Source organism: Typopeltis vanoorti, chromosome 10 (genome assembly GCF_054136105.1).
Source record: "Typopeltis vanoorti isolate ZY-2024b chromosome 10, IOZ_Tvanoo_1.0, whole genome shotgun sequence".
Taxonomy (NCBI): Eukaryota; Metazoa; Arthropoda; class Arachnida; order Uropygi; family Thelyphonidae; genus Typopeltis; species Typopeltis vanoorti.
The window spans coordinates 132,692,637-132,709,589 of NC_143558.1; the positions used below are offsets into that span (position 1 = coordinate 132,692,637).

Consider the following 16,953-nt stretch of genomic DNA (forward strand, 5'->3'; position numbering starts at 1 on the left):
TTCGGGATCATTGTTGTTTCGGTCAGTTTCGAGATCACTGTTGTTCAATCTGTATGCTAATGATATTGGGATGGGTTTAACTAGTGATATTCAACTGTTTGCAATGATGCAAAACTGGGAAAAACAATGCATAGTCAAGTGGATGTTAGGGCCTGACAAGAGGCTTGAATAGATTGCATAAATGGGAGTGAAGTGGAACTGCCAGTTCGATGTTGCAAAGTAGGGTTTTGAGATTTGGTAAGCAACGATGGGATGTGAAATATACACTTGGTGGGGGAACTTTAAAGGAAGTAGAGCAGATGAGAGATCTAGGAGTGATGGTGAACAAGGACCTGACATTGTGGGCTACAATGCAAAGTTGTGAAGACGTCACATCAGATAATGGCAATGATGTGGAGGACCCTGACATTCAGAAATAGAAACCTGGCAACGAAATCTGTTGTACAGATTTGGTTGCTGAGTTTCATTGTGACTAAGATATGCTGGAAAGGGTCCTGAGAAAATTCACAAAGGTGATCAGTGGTCTTTTGAATGTGGAGTACGAGGACAGATTGATAGAATGTAAATTGCAAAGCCTCGTAAATAGGAGGAAGCAGGGGAGGGGATATGATTGAGACATATAAGCAAGTCAGGGGTTGTTATTAGATTGACATGGAAAATATTTTTCATAGAATGGGATAGAACAAGAAGGAGATAGAACAAGAGACCATTGATGGAAAATGTATAAGAAGGGAGTTAGCAAAGGAGTGAGGAGTAGGTTCTTTGCATGGAGAGTGGTTGGTGAGTGGAATGCATTACCTGAGTGTGTTGTGAATGTAGATACACTGAATCAGTTTAAAGCATGGGTGGATGAGCAATGTGTGCAATAGTGTATATCTTCCATGATGAGTCTCTGACTGCATGGAGGTCAGATGTTGATAATAGTAATTTACAGATAACACTTAATCAGGAAATCATAAGAGCATACTTGAGTTCAAATTTAAATGACACAGTAGCAAACTACAGATTCTCCATAGCATAGTCAATGATGAATAAAATTAATAAAATTTGGAAAAATTACAAAATTCCTAAAATTTTAAAAATAAAATTATACAAAAGTATAATGTCACCAACAGCTCTCTATAGAGCAGAAATTTGGAGCTTAAAAAAAGATGCAACTGTTACCTTTTGAAATGAAATACTTCAGGGAAATGAGCAGAACTTATTGGACAGAACATAAGACAAATGCACAAGTACTCCAAGATTTGAATATCCATAACTCAACAATTCTTAACACAGTTAAAAAACGTCAACTCTGTTGGTATGGCTACACTGCACAAATGGAACAAGACAAATTTCCTTGCCTCGTATTTGAGAGCACTATGGAGGGTACAAGACCTCGGGGAAGGCCAAAATTAGCATGGCATATGAAAGAGATTGCTTTGGACAGACTATTTAACAGATTGCCACACAATATATTGGTGTACAAGCTGCAGAGGATGGGCATGGATAGTATATTGGTTAGCTGGATTGGAGATTAGCTCTCTGAATGATACCAGGTAGTTGAGTATAATGAAGTAATGTCTTATAAAAAGAGAGTAACCTGTGATGCGCCCTAGGATTCTGATCTTGGGCCCCTGCTGCTTAACTTGTCAGTAAATGATATTTCATGAGGATTGACTAGGGATCTTCAGTTGTTTGTCAATGATGCAAAGTTAGGGATATTATAAATAGCACTGCTGATGTTAACTTTCTTCAGGAAGATTTTAACACACTTTTGACATGGACAAAGAGAGGGATTGTAGTTTTACATACATACATACATCTTCAAGGCCCACCTTTCCTAATTGGGTTGTGGGGGCAACAACTGCAAGAGGAAATTCCAATGGTCACGATCCTCTGCCACCAAGCTCAGGTGTTCTGGTGGGATTCCCAAATGTGTCCATCCAAGGTTTTGGATATAATCTATCCAACAAGTCCTTGGCCTTTCATGTGGCATTCTGACCAGGTGCCTGTACCAACGTAACTGTGATCTCTCAACACAGAGAAGCAGCGGTTGAGTATTGAGGGTTTCCCGAATTGCAGAGCTTCTGACTGTTGAGTCTTGTTAGCCCAGCAACCCCTCGAAGGAACCTCATTTCAGCCGCTTGGATTCGTGACCGCATTCTTTCGGTCATTACCCAACTCTCATGACCATAGGTAAGGATGGGGGCATAGACTGTATTGAAGACAGCCAGCTTTGCCTTCTGGCTTAACTCCCACTTCAATACTACCGAACGGCCAAGCTCCCACAATATCGAGCTTGCTAAGCCAATTTGAGTATCTAGCTCTACATCCCATTTTCCATAATTCGTGAATATGGACCCAAGGTATTTAAACTTCTCCGCCTGCCTCATTGGGACTCCACTTACATGTAGAGTGTACTGGGATGGTTGTCTCGAGACGACAAATGTTTCGGTTTTGGCTATACTGATCTTCATTCCGGTGTCTGCACAAACAGCTACAAACCTATCCAGGGTCCGCTGGAGGTCATCTGTGGAAGAGCTAAGCAGAACTAGGTCATCTGCAAAAAGCAGACATCCAATTCTGACACACTCACTGCTTTGGCTGTGCCTATCAATCCAGTCCATAAATATTATGAAAAGGAGGGGTGACAGAACATACCCTTGGCGGAGGCCAACGGAGACTGTGAAAGGTTCAGACTTTGTGCTGTTTACCCTGACACAAAACTCTGGGCATTCATACAGGTACTTGATGGCAGCTAATAGTTGGCCATCGATTGTAGTTTTAATATTAATAAATACAAAGAGTTGCATTTTGGAGCAGAGATATAAGGCTGTGTACTATATTTATGGTGCAGTATTGCAAGAAGTGGATGAGATTCGAGACTTGGGAGTGAAGGTTGTCAGTAGACTGAAATTTAGAAGGCATATTGCAAGTATTGCAAAGACTGTACCTATTGCTGCTACAATAAGCATACTAACATGTAGGGATAAGGAGGTGGTTGTGCTACTGTATAAAGCACTTGTGAGACCACACTTGGACTACTGTGTCACCTGACTTTCATTATGATATAGAAACATTGGAAGGGGTGACCAAGACAATATCAGGACTCTGAAATGTTGGCTATCGAGAGAGGTTAAAGAAATGTGAATTACAAAGTTTGTGAATAAGAGGAAAAGAGGTGATATGACAGATATGTTTAAGTCAGTAAGGGTATTTTATCAAATTAATCCAGAAGGGATTATAAAAAGAACAGAAGATGAGAGGGAAAAAACCAGAGGTGGTGAAGAGTGCGGTGAAGTTAAACTAACCTATGCCAACAATGCCTCAATCTTATTCAGAATACTTTTGTGTTAGCACACATAAACTTAACACCCAAAACCAATCTTACACCTTATGATTATTCTGCTAACATTAAAAACTTGGGGTTACATTCAACAAGTGATCACCCTTCCACTTACTCGTATCCAGATTGCCTGGACTAACAGAGGAACAATAACCTGCTTCTCACCCACATCCTCCCTAAACACTCTAGTTTCTGTACAATTATAAGAAAGTGATAACTGCATTGACCAAGAGAGATGTGTATACAGTGGTGTATATCGATTTTTTAAAGATTTTTTTCAGATTGGATTTTTCACCTTTAATAGATTACAACATAAAAAGTTGATAATTAAACTGAAAAGATTATTTATATTATAGATAAGTCAGCTGGATAGGCGACTGCTGTATGATAAGCATCAACAAGTTGTATAATAGAGTACAATCACCACGGTGTGTCTGTTCTGGGGTCATTTCAGTTTAACTTATTTGTTAATGCTACTGCAAGTGGTTTAAACAGTGTTAAGTGCAGATGATGCAAGGTTAGAACTGTAAGGATTTAGAGCAGATGCTATGTGGCTGTATAAGAGAAGTTGAATGAATCACCTGAATGGGACAAGTGAGGGGAAGCAGGTGTTAATGACACATAGTGAAGGTTTAGAAATTTGAACAGCAAGAATGTGACTTTTTTTTTTCCCTCAAAAAAAAAAAAAAAAAACAAGCCCTATATAAACTCAAGGAGCTATATAACCTCATTAACAGCAGGATTTTATAAACATCCATGAGTTACATGGAACATGCATAGAGTACATATGTAACTGGTGGGTATATCGTGCAAGAAGTTGAAAAGATAAGGGATTTGAGGGTGAGGGTAAACAAGGATCTAATATTTAGGATGAACATTGCCAAAACTGTGAGGACAATGATAAGCAGAAGTAAGGAAGTTATGGTTCCCTTTTATAAGGCCTTGATCAAGCTGCATATGAATTACTGTGTAAATATTCAGTCAACTTGTTTACAAGGGAGATGAAGGAATACTGAATAAGATCCACACACAATTGATTTAAGCGTCTGGTATCTTGTAAACACCCCTCAATAATTTGAATGTCTCAGTCATATCACCCCTTTTCCGCTTATCAACAAGTTTCTGTAACCCGCAAATCTTCATCCTGTTCTCGTAAAGTTCATTCCACAGACCAGCTACCATCTTGGTCACTCGTCTCTGGATCCTCTCTACCTCCTCCCCATCACCAAGAAACCTGGTACCCAGATCTGCACACAGTAGTCAAGATGGGGGGGTCTTATCAAGGTTCGATAAAGAGGAACAATAACCTGCTTGCCTCTGCTCGTCAAAGTATTCTTCAGTAACCATGTGATCTGATGAGCTGATTTAGCACTTTTGTTATGTGCCCCCTAAACTTTAACTATCTGCTAACACTCCCAAGTCTCTGACTTCATCAATTTCCTGGAGTACAGTCCCACCAATGTGGCATACTGCTGATAATCTTTTCAACCCAAAATGCTCGGTCAACCCACTATGTCACATTAAACTCAGTCTGCCAATCTGTCCAAATCATTATGAAAAATTTTGACATCATGTATTCACTACTGCTCTAGCCAACTTTGCATCATCAGCAAATAACTGAACAATTCTTCTCAGATCCTTTCCTATATCATTAATGAAGAAATTAAATAGCAGTGGTCCAAGAACAGAACCCTACAACACATCACTAATCACAAGCCTTCCTTTGGACTCTACTCCAGAATAAACTACTTGCTGATATCTCTCCATCAACCACCTTCCTATCCATCTCACCAACCCTATATCCATGTGCTGCAGTTTACTGATTAGAATTCCATTTTCAGCAGTGAGCCTACATAGATCAGTATAGACGAGCTAGCCAGAAAGACCTGGGTTTGATTCCTGTCCAATGACGTGAGGAACCTTTATCTGGTTTCTTTCACCTAAAGGTGAGTTAGTGGTCTCACCCGGAGGTAGGGTGTTTTTTCAGCCGGAAACTCGGGTTTTTCATCCCCCAGAACAGGCAAACCGGCCCCGTGAACACACACACACACACACGGTTCCACAGTCATAAATACTTAACCCCACACATGAGGGGGCTCAACTTGCACCAACAGGGATGGGGGGGGGGAGGGAGGAAATGTCATACAAATAAATAAAATTTTCTGTAATATCATCTATCCAGAAAGAATATTCACTTATTTGGTAAGCAAGGAAAAGCAGAAAATTTAGCTGGAAAATGGTTAGAAATTAAAACTACACCTGATCAGTATGTATGAATATTAAAAAAACTAGTGACTTCATTACTAGTTAATATTCAATTTTAAACTGAATTAAAAACTGGAAGAATTACCTGGTGGAATATGTTTGATTGTGCTTATTTCTCTGATGACACTTTGACGTATAAGAGTACCCTTTTGAATTAGGTCATCCTACAACAGAAAGGGTATTTAACTGGCTAACTGATATGAATACACAAAAAGGCAAAGTAAAAATCGCACTGTCATTTACTAAAATAATGTAAAAATTTCAATAAAATCACAATATATTCCAGTGAAAAGGGTTTTTAAATTAATCTGCTATTTTGAACATTCTCCAAATGGTGAAAATCACTTGAATTCTTCAATTTTTTATGTTTAGCTAATCTGGTCATTTTTTATAATAAAGAGGAGTCATTGATAAAAACAATATATATACTCAGTTTTCTGAACTTTGCAAACGTAGTATATCACAAATTGCCACATATTTTAGAAACTGTTCAGCATTTCAGAAATATCTGTGGTATCGTATATATACGAAAGTGTCATTATTATCATCTTCATCAAATTCCTGATATGTACCCTCAGGCGGCATACAGGAAATAATAGTAGTACATGGGAGAATTACACCAATACTAACTTCCGATCAACAACTTTCCTCAAAAATAATCTGTTATCTGTCAAGACTCCAATAATATCATCAGAAATATAATCTAAGACACTTTTTACTGTAACAATCCACCTGCATCTGGTCTTCCTCAGGGTCTTTTTTCCTGCCACTTGGCAAAGAATATTTGCTAATTTTTCTCTCTCATCCTGTTTAACTAACCATACAATCTGAGATTAGCTCAGCTAATCTCAAATGGTATGATTACTTTCCATTGTTAACATTCCTAAACATTAACAATAGCAAGTTTTTTCCTAATATCCTCATTTTTAATATGATACTGCCACTGATGCCATCTGTTCATTCCCCTAACCTTTCTCAGAATTCTCATATCTATGGTCTTCAGTCTTTGATCAAGTGTTCTTTTTCTAACCCAGCTCTTGGATCCATAAGTTAAAATTGATTCGAACACTGTCTGTCTTGTATATAGCTAATTTAGTGTTTTGGCTAATTTCTCTCTTATTCCATATAAATTTATTCAGTTGACTTCCTACCATACCATACCAGCTTTACTAATTCTGTTGTCTACTTCCATATTTAATTTGCCATCTTCACTAAAAATTGTACCTATAGCTCAGTGGTTCTTAACTCTTTTTTGCCTGGTGCCCCTTTCAACTATTTGTGTCACCTAGCATCCCCTGCTCATTTTTGCATGAGGTTAATGACAAAATAATATAATTATAATATATTATTAGGCAAACCTAAATTGCCATCAACATATTTGAACTGATAGTTAATTAAAAATTAGCGACTTTGATATAAATTAAATTTTACTAAAAAAAACATGTAAGCTTACTATATTTAATAAATCAATCATTAATGGCTACCCTGAGCTTGATGAGATCTTGCTAATTTTTCGATATTAGGTTCAATGTTCGACAAACGAAGTCTCAATTTTTGTGTATATTTTTTCAAGTTTATTTTTATTATATTAGTAGTATTATACTGCTTACTGCCCCCTTCAGTGTTTCCCAACTATTTACCGTCCCCCTAAGCATTCACAGTGCCCCAGGGGGCACTACCACCCAGGTTTTTAACCTGGGTGGTAGTGACCAGTTTTCTTCAGTTTTCATGTCACTTTTATCATCTCCATTTCCTTTTATGGTATTCTTTTCTCCATTTCTAAATAGTTTCAATAGCCTCTATAATATTTTGCCACCGTCCTAATATTTCTTTTCTATGTTCCTACCAAAGTATTCCCATGACATTTGTTTAGCTAGTTTTACAAAGTGTTTCATTTTCTTGCATTTTTCTCTGTATTCTCTAAGATTATGAGCTGACTTACAGGCCAGGAACTTTCAATATGCTTTCTTCTTTTCTTTGACTCCCTCTTTAACTTCCTGAGTTCACCATAGAGTTACTGTATGATTTTTCTATTCTTACAGACAACCTCACCACATGCCTCTCTGGTTTAATCAATGTTTTTTTCAGGGTTTTGACACTGAATCTCAAAGGTTTCATTTTTGTATTCAACCTATTTCTTTCTTTCTTTTTTTTTTAATAATGGTGTCGCATTTCAGTCTGTAATTTATCTCTGAAAGCTGTTTAACTCTGATTCATTTTAATCTGTGAGAAAAGGATATATGTGGAACTACAAGGGGAGTGATTATGAAGAGCTCAGGAGACAGCTTGCGGGTGTAGCATGGAATGCGGAGTTAGCTGGAAAAGAGATCAATGCAGCTTGGAGGATTTTCAAAAACTATCTAGTAGATGCAATGTCTAAATGTATTCCAAGGGTGAGAAGGTTAAATAAGGTAGGTGTGAAATGGATGAATAAAGAGATTAAGCATGCGATACAGAGAAAAAGGGCATTGTGGAGGAAGCATAAGAGAAGTGGAAATAACCAATTCCATGAGATCTACAGAGACCAGGCAAGGAGGGTGACATTTGGTGAGGGTAGCTAAAGAGAGGTATAAACAGCAGTTAGCTGATGAAGCTAAAAAGAATCCTAAGGAGTTCTTTCGATATGTAGCCAGCAAAAGAAAGAATGATTATGGAAGGATGACATTGATTGGAGGAAATGGTATAAAGACATCTGTTGCAGGAGGTGTGGTGGAGATACTTAATGAGCAGTTCATAACGGTCTTTCAATCTTGTGAATGTCACTTCATGGAGAGAGATTGAGAGCAGTTGATGATGGGGAGGAGAGACTGACTGTAAGTGAGCAAGAGGTGTATGGGGAGTTGTATAAGGGAGTGTATAAGGATGTGGGACTTGATAATATATCACTACATATTCGGAATGAATGTGCCAGGGAGTTGACACCTGTCTTGACATATTTTTTTAATACAAGTCTTGCACTCAGTCAAGTTCCTAAGGAGCGGAAGGAGGGCAAGATTGTGCCACTTCATAAAGGAGATGATCAAACTCAAGCATCAAACTATAGGACTATCTGTGTGTCAGGTGTTGTGGTTAAGTTGTTGGAGAAGCTTGTGAGAACTATTATCCAGAATTGGGTTGACAACAATGGTATTATCTTTGATGGACAGCATGGATTTGCTAAAGGGAGGTCATGTTTTAGTAATCTACTTATGTATCACAATAAAGTGACTGCTTCCTTGGACAGAGGAGAAGGATACACAGTAATATACTTGGATTTCGCAAAGGCTTTTGATAGATTACCTCATGATAAGTTGACAGTCAAACTAGAGCAGATGGGGTTGGATATTAGATTAGTGCATTGGATTGGAGACTGGCTATCTGATAGGTATCAACAAGATATGTATGGGGGAGTGATATCCAGGAAAAGGAAAATCACTAGTGGTGTGCCTCAGGGGTCGGTTTTAGGGCCATTACTGTTTAACTTGAATATTAATGATATTGGTGAAGATTTTGATGGAGATATTCAGTTGTTTGTGGATGATGCAAAGTAGGGACGAACATGAAGAGTAGACAAGATTTGTGGCCTTACAAGAAGATTTGAATAAGAAAGATTCCAGTAATTGGACCACATGTTTATTACGATAAATAAGAATAAAAAACAAACCTGACAAGTTTCATAAGTCATATGACTTACATCTTCAGGGGTCAAAGGTAACTAAAAGTTTAAACACACGAAATGAGAAATTACTCAAAATAGTTCATTCTATGAAGTTGTCTAACTGTTCATTAAATTGAATATCCGAATGTAGATTCACCTCAATGCTAAGTTTGAACAATGATGGATGCTGTCACATTGTGTTGTTCACATTCACATTGTCCAAGGTCTAACTTGAGTATATTTTTTATCAATGCTGACCAAACGTCGTGTAGAATTCTGCCCTGGTTTTTGTTGCATTGCTTTGGAATTCTAAGCATGTTTGTAGCTTCTTTAAATTTTCTCATGAAGCAATTTTTTTCAATGTAAGACATGTTTTTTTTTTGCCAGAGTACATTATTGCCAGTGGAAGTTGTATGGTAAGCCCGATTTGTGTTCTCTTCTTTTTTACAGATCTTTTTGGTGTTCGTTGATGTGAATTTCCCCTGATCTTCCTGTCTGGACTACATAGCAGATGCCACAGGGACAATGAATATTATATACACCTGGTTTTTTTTAAAGGATGATGTGGAAGTTTTGGAGGATGTAGAGATCTTGAAATTTTTTCCAACGGTAGAAAAGCCACTTTGATGTTATGTTTATTTAGTAATTTGGCCATTTTGTCTGTAACATTCTTGATGTATGGAAGCGTGATTGCATTCTTGAAATCTTGCTTTTGTGAGATGCTTGTAGGAGGTGTGTTCAGGATTTTTTTGATAGTCTTCGGTTCATAACCATTTTTTTTGAGGATCTGTGTTAAATGTTGAAGTTCTTCATTTCTTTGTTTTTCTGTGATGGAAATATTATAAGCTCTTCACTAAAAAACACACGTACTAACCACTGCGATAAGTTTCAATACGTAAATATTTCATCCCAAGTATATTGAGACATCCTCAGTACAGTAATTCAAACAATAACATACAGTTAGGGCACATGATTACAATGGAATCTCAATATGCGTGCAGTAACGTGTTATAGAAGTAAATGAAAATATAACTGAAAAAAAAAAATATATATATATATATATACACACACACACACACATAAAGAGACTATTTTACACAATTTCCCATACTTTAGGAATAGTAAGAATGTCGTTGCGGTTTAAATTTGGTCTGTGTAGTAGGGCTTCAGCACTTTCTTTATATAAACAAAAAAAAATAAATAAATATATATATATATTTTTTAATTTAATTTTTTTTTCAGTTATATTTTAATTTACTTCTATAACACATTACTGCATGCATATTGAGATTCCATTGTAATCATGTGCCTTAACTGTATGTTATTCCTGGTATTGTTTGAATTACTATACTGAGGATGTCCCAAGGTACTTTTGGGATGAAATATTTATGTATTAAAACTTATCACTGTGGTTAGTACGTGTGTTTTTTAGTGATGAATTCACCACAGGTCTTCCGTGGTGAATCTCCTTGAAAAAGGTTTTCAAGGAGATTCACTGTTTCATTTCGAGGAATATTTGTAAATAGGTTGATTACACCCAAACTTTCTAAGATGTCTGAAGGTCCTATACAAATATCCTTCACCTTCTCAATAAAATGTGCACTGCTCTTAATGAAAGATGTTGTTTTTCCTATGTGTGGTAAGATCATGTTGGTGAGGTGTTTTGCCAGATTGGAGGTAGGAGAGTCTCTTCCATCCACTATCAGTCTTAAAGGAATACCTATCTTGTGTATTTTTGGAACACCATATATTCTTGCAACTAATGGGTGTTTTGATTGTAAAGTTCTTTTTAGTTCTTCAGTCCAATTAGGTATCTTTTTAATTAGATCACTGGTTTTATTGTGAGCTTGCCAGGTGGGATCTCTGTCTAAAGGTGTATAGGTATTAGTATCTTCAAGAAGAGTTTCATTTTTTTGTTATAATCCTCTTAGTTCTAAACTACCATTGAATTCCCTTTATCTGCCTTAATTATAACGATATTTTTGTCTGATTGACAAAAATATCCTTTGACTCCTGAAGAAGTAAGTCATACGACTTACGAAACTTGTTGAGTTTGTTTTTTATTGTTATTTATCATAATAAACATGTGGTCCAAAAAGACGTGCAAAAAAGAAGAGAACACAAATCAGGCTAAGCATACCATGCAACTTCCACTGGCCATAATGTACTCTGGCAAAAAAACGAACATGTCTTACATTGAAAAAAATTGTTTCATAAGGAAATTTAAAGAAGCTACAAACATGCTTAGAATTCCAATGCAATGCAATGCAACAAAAAACAGGACCTAATCCTAGTTTGGTCAGCATTGATAAAAAATATACCCAAGTCAAACCTCGGACAATGTGAATGTGAACAACACAACATGACAGCATCCAGCATTGTTCAAACTTAGCATTGAGGTGAATCTACATTCGGATATTCAATTTAATGAAAAGTTAGACAACTGCATAGAATGAACTATTTTGAGTAATTTCTCATTTCATGTGTTTAAACTTTTAGTTATCTTTGACCCCTGAAGATATAAGTCATACGACTTACGAAACTTGTTGTGTTTGTTTTCTATTGTTATTTATCATAATAAACATGTGGTCCAATTACCAGAATCTTTCTTATGAATTGATAAACCACAGAAACCTTCACATACAGACTTGAATAAATTGAGTGATTGGGCATGAAAATTGGGATGTGAGTTCAATGTTGCAAAATGTAAGGTTTTAAAATTTGGATATGTTGTTGGAGGTGGAGGAAATAAGAGACCTGAGGGTGATAGTCGATAAGGATCTGAAATTTAGGGGACACATAGCCAATATTGTGAAGACAACACAAAGGCTTCTGGGAATGATGCGGAGGACACTGCCTTGTAGAAGTAGGGAGATTCCTGTTCCATTGTATAAGGCATTGATTAGGCACACATGGACTATTGTGCCCAGATTTGGTCACCTGGTTTTCAAAAGGACGAAGAGATGTTGGAAAGGGTCCAAAGGCAACTGACTAAGTTGCCTTTGGACCCTTTTTTTCTCTTACTCGACATTCCTAACCACTGGAATGTCGAGTAAGAGGAAAGATTGAGAAGATGTAATTTGCAGAGTCTGGTGGACAGGAGGAAGAGGGGAGATATGATAGAGACCCTACAAGTTAGTAAGGGGTTGTTATAGGATCAGTGCTGGAGAAGTTGTATAGAAAATAGTGGGAGATCGGGAGAGAACCTGAAGTCATCCCTGGAAACTGTATAAAGAGGGTGTGAGTAAGGGAGTGAGAAGCAGGTTTTTTTCATACAGAGTTGTAAATGATTGGAATGCCTTGCCTGAGAGTGTGGTGTGTGCAAGGAGTTTGTGTGTTTAAGACATGGTATGATGACCTGTGTGTGCGATAAAAGGACCTCCCAGATGAGTCTTTGACTCCATGAGGTCTTAGGGCAATAATAATAAGTACTTACCATTATTATTAGCTTTACTAATAATAATTACTCACATACTAAATAATAATGTAAGTAATAATGGTAGGTACATCTATTCTCCCAATTTTCCAGGAACAATGCTATATATCAGGTAATCATTTCCTACTCTGCTGTTTAGATATCCAAAGGGCCAACTTTTCCTTTTACATTGTGTCAGTTGCCTTCTCCAATGCCTTGAAAAATTCTTCCATTTCTTCCTCACTAGAATCTTCTGTGGGGCCACAGCTACAAATAAGTCTAATTGTTCAGTTCCCCATTCTGATATTTGCCCACCTTATTCTACTTGATATTGATTGCCATTTAGGTAGATTATCCTCATATTTAGTGTTGAATACTATAGCTACTTCTTTTCCCTAATTGTTATCGTTTGAATATAACATTTTATATTTGTTCCTTAAAAAGATCTCACTTATTTATGTCTTCTTTGTTTCAGCTAAACTTATTATGTTGATCTGGTACTTATCCAATTCTTCAGCTAGTTTCATTTCTTTTATGTTGATAGCAGTGGCACACTCAGGATTTAATCTGGGGAGGGGGGGGTAGACAATTTAAGAATACACACTATGCATTGCATACGGCCTATGACTGAGCATCTGCACTGATCACCACTACATGATATGATACCCGTGATCTCCTGTGGCCTGGCTTGAGCAAATGAAATAGCACTCAGTCCACCTGAGCACCACTTCGTTCACCTTGCATTCACAGCGGTCGTGATTCCCAAGAGCCATAGGATATTCCCACCTTGTGTGACCACTAATTCATAAGCAGTATAGAAATAGAAGACACGACACATTATAAATAAAAAAAATTTTAATTAGGAAAAGATTTTTGGAAAATTTTCTAGGTTTTTTTTCTTTTTCTTTTTTGAAGGGGATGGAAGGGCCAAGCTGCCCCCCCTCCCCTGGATGCACCAATGGTTGATAGTACCAATCTTGAACTCTGCTGACATTGAAATGTGATGTGTTGTGGGATTTGTTCTAGTAGCTAACCTTGCACTGTTTGCTCTGTTTCCCTGACTAAAATAACGTGGGCTTGTTTAACCCGGCAATGCCCCACCCAGCATGAAATTCTGTCATGTTGTACCATAATTTTGCATTGTGGTTTAAGCCAATAAGAATACAATTTGATTGGCTAAATCCAATTCAGTAATCATGGTAGATATCTAAAGAGCACACAATGTGAAGATGAGATTGGACATTAGATCTGAAGTCCCAGTCAGTTCTCGGCAGTACTGTCGACACGGTGTAGCATAGAGGCAGCCTGTCTCACGGCGCTGCTTATTAAGGGTGCTTGTTCAGCCGTATTACGGCAACAAGATATTTTACAAATATACAGTGTTTAGTTTACCAAATAAAAAAGTGCCATTTCCCATTGACAGTTAAATATGTGCTTATTATATTTTATTAATAAAAAAATTATAGTCATACATACTAAACCTAAACATTTTAGAACCCACTTATTAGATACTACTAAAGGAAACAACCCATAAAATATCATACGATACTTTATGGGTTGTTCAAGAAACATGAAAAACAATTAGTTTTATCATGTCACTGAATAAGGTTCACAGATATTTGCAGACTGTGTAATATATTTCTCAACAAATAGTGCAATTAGAGACAACTGGGATAAAAATGGCACTAACTAATGAATTACATCTTCCCTCACACAAAAATTGCTGTATAGGTTCAAGCAAAACTATATGTTGATGGTGCAACATATGGTTTTCAATTCAATTGTTCAGCATGCTTTTTCTTTGGGTTGGGTGATCTTTTGTTAATAATGCACCAATCATATGCACTTCATAGCTGCTCTTTCTCTACTGGCCTACAATTGCACACATCTTTCACTTCTCATTAATAATTTGTCAAGGATTATTCATTATGTATCTCAAGTCTTAAATTACTGGTAATTTTTGCATGACATAATGGGAAAGAAGATGACACTGTTTGGGTAGATAACTTTGACTTTGCACACAAGGAAAATTCTCTTGAGGTTTGAAGAAGTGATGCCAAATAGAAACTTCTTGGTAAGTCACAACCATTTTCAGTTTTTTGTGAATAAATATTTTTCTGAAACAAATATTTAAAACACTGATCTATCCAAATAGTTAGTCTGAAACACAGGTGTATATTACGCTGTTCGTTTTCTTTAATTCCACTTTGAATTTGGATAGACGAAACAGAGTGATATGCACTTCTTAAATTTTTTTCAGCGTCATTTCGATTTTGAATGTGAAACATATTGAGTGTATTGTGTATTCTGTGTTTAAATGACTTTGGACAAATTTTGACTTTGATTTTAATTGTGTACTTATTTTTGAATTTTTGATAGGCAAATAAAATTTTTAAGATAAGCAGTTTATAAATTATAAACATATTAATCAGAGGCACACTTTTGCTGAAATGCCAAAATCGCTTGTTGGGCAGCATACTTTATGTCTTACATCGCCCTCATTGCTCCATGGATTGCAATGGGATATTCTGTTTGTTTGTGGATGATGCGAAGCTGGGAAAGGTTATTAGTAATAGTGCAGATTTGGTAGCCCTGCAAGAGGATTTGAATAAGCTAGACAGATGGGTAAATGAATAGGGAGACATCAGTTTAATGCAGCAAAATGTAAGGTCTTGAGGTTTGGGAGACATCGATGGGATGCTGCATACTCTATTGGAGGAGATATACTGGAGGAAGTAGGGGAGACAAGATATCTGGGTTTGATGATGGATAGAAACCTGAAATTTAGGGGACATATTGCAAAGGTAGTGAAGGTAACACAGAGGATCGCTGCAATAATGAGAAGGACACTGACCTGCAGAGATAAAATAGTTATCATTCCATTGTATAAGACTCTGATCAGACCACACTTAGACTACTGTTCTCAGATCTGGTCCCCAGGATTTGAAGGGGATAAATTAACTGTGGAAAGGGTACAGAGGAAGATAACAAAGATAGTGTCGGGACTGTACAATGTTAGTTATGAGGATCGGCTGAGGGAGTGTGGACTGCAGAGTTTGGTGGATAGAAGGAGGGGTGATATGACTGAGACTTTTAAACTGTTGAGAGGTGGTTACAGGGTTGACACTGGGGAGTTCTTTTGCTTGGTTGAACAGTGGGAAGGAGTCATGACAAGGGGCCATTCCTGGAAGTTATGAAAGGAAACTGTGAGCAAGAGGGTGAGGAGTGGTTTCTTTGCCTGGAGGGTGGTTGAACCATGGAATGCATTGCCTGATGGAATGATGAGAGCGAGAACGGTCAATGCATTTAAGGAGTGGTATAATAGACTTTGTGTTTCCTAGGAGGGACCTCCTTCGATGAGTCTTGATAGACTTGTGTTTCTTAGAAAGGACCTCCCACGATGAGTCTTTTGACTCCACGTAGGCCTGAATAATAATAATAATAATTTACCATTATGAAATTTTCAAATAATTGTATAAATTAATTATTTATAATAAAAATCCATAGAAAGCAACTGTTTTAAATCAATTTTTTTTAAAATAACATTTTATTAAAACTCTTAAAAATAATAAATAAATTAACTCAAAATTAATAATTAATAGTAAAAAAAGAATAATTTATCAATATGAAATTTATTGTCATTTAGATGAGTAACTTGAAAGAAAAAAGTTATCAGGAGCTGCTTTTCTCAAAAGGAAAAGAGAAAAGAAAGAGCAAGTAAAGAAAGCAACAAGCAATATAAGGAGATTTGGAATTTCAACAAAAGACACCAAAGAGAACGGGTTTTTTCAACAGAACCAACACCGAAAGTTATAAAAATTTCAGCACCAGCCATTGGAGTAGTTTCTATATCCTCATCCACCAGTACCAATGATTCCCCTGCATCAGCCACTGATACTGACATAACAACCATTTGTGGTGATTCCAAAAATGATGAGGTAAACGATGATAGCAACAAACAGGAATTACGAATAGATGACCCAATTAAAAATCAAGATTATTTTATTGAAACTGATCCATACTAATAGCCAGAGATACTATAATTAAAAAAATAAACTTGATATTTTGTTATGTAACTGATCATTCATTCAGCAATTGCTGTTCAAACCCAAAGGTCACAGGTCCATATCCCACTATGGCAAATCCTGCTATGACATGGATGTTTGTCTTCAGATGATAAATGAACTTCATCAGCAACAAGACCACTTTATGATACCTGCATTAAAATTCAGATATCCCACAAATTAAAAATATAAAAATTAAATTAAAGAAGTTAGTTATGAGACATTTTATAAAAGTAGTTATTTA

At 36.7% G+C, this 16,953-nt stretch overlaps 1 protein-coding gene across 1 annotated transcript in view; it reads right to left on the bottom strand.

Moving 5' to 3' along the window:
* The window catches only part of sac (sterile affecting ciliogenesis), a 515,109-nt gene extending 509,350 nt beyond the window's left edge, over positions 1-5,759 (bottom strand). Inside the window, exon 1 of the mRNA XM_090399395.1 lies at positions 5,679-5,759. The gene's annotated coding sequence lies outside the window, so the exon portion shown is untranslated. The remainder of the gene's footprint in view (positions 1-5,678) is intronic.
* Between the last annotated feature and the right edge of the window lie 11,194 nt (positions 5,760-16,953).